Source organism: Arachis ipaensis, chromosome B09, assembly GCF_000816755.2.
Source record: "Arachis ipaensis cultivar K30076 chromosome B09, Araip1.1, whole genome shotgun sequence".
Taxonomy (NCBI): domain Eukaryota; kingdom Viridiplantae; phylum Streptophyta; class Magnoliopsida; order Fabales; family Fabaceae; genus Arachis; species Arachis ipaensis.
Genome location: NC_029793.2, coordinates 10,655,460 through 10,656,644, shown reverse-complemented (window position 1 = coordinate 10,656,644; position 1,185 = coordinate 10,655,460).

Here is a 1,185-nt window from a genome sequence, read left to right as displayed (position 1 = left end):
ATAATAAAGTATTTAAACCAATTGAATTATTTTTTATCTTTTGAAAAAGTACTATTAATTTTTTTATAAAAAGTTTGGGGGCCATGGCCCCCCCTTGTCTGAACTAAGCTCCGCCACTGGTTGTAACGAAAATATAATCTTTTTTTCAATAATTTTTTTAATGTGTATGGTTATTATTTTAAAATAAGTTTATTGCAAAAATATTAAATAACATTTTGTGGATAAATAAATGGTATATTTTTAGAAACTATACTGAGCTTATAAATTTTATTTATATTCAGATGTAAGATGCATTATTTTGAATTTTTTACTTAATATTTTTAATTTTTAACTGTGTTATATATATTATTTTTAAAGATCAAATTTGTATTAGGTAATATTTTATTGATTGTTCTGAAAATTTTTGTATAATAGATATTGAAATTAAATACGTTAGAAACAGAACTTATTCATTTATTAAATTTCCTTCTCCCTGAAAATAATTTAACATTGTGATTAAATGAGTTAAACGTTAGTCACATCTTTAATCCTCATGAAACTTGACTTTCAAAAACAGTAATTTGTCTGGTATTAACTTTAGAAAAGGAGTTTAGAAATATTTTTGAATTACAACATATGTCCCTTTCTTCTACTCTAAATAGATTTAAAATCTCCCATTTATTGGTACTTTTAAGATTAGTTGTGATGCTAGTTATCTTGGTTCGGATGATAGTATTGGTTTTGCTTGTGTTATTAGATATTGTAATATAGGAGTTGGCAAATGAGATGTTTGAGAATGATTGAGAATAATAGTACTTTTTAAGGGGCATTGTTTGTTATTTGGAGAGGATATCTCTTAGTATGGGATGTGGGTCAACAAGATGTTGTTTGTGAGAGGGATTGTGTGAAAGCGTTTAATCTTGCTACTAATCACCAAAATGGTTTTGGGTTTATTGATCCATTGGTGCTCAAAATAAGAGATATCATGCATTGAAATTAGTATGTTAACTTCCGTTTGATTATGAGAGATGCAAACACGGTGGCAGACATTATGACAAAAATAACGATAAAGCTACAACTTTCTTATGTTGAGCTTTTTTCACCTTAGAAGGAATTTAAAAGTAGTTTTAAACAGGACTATTCATTTATTTAAACAATTCTTTTATTTTATTTTATTTGTTTTGTTTTTTTATTAATTTATTTAAG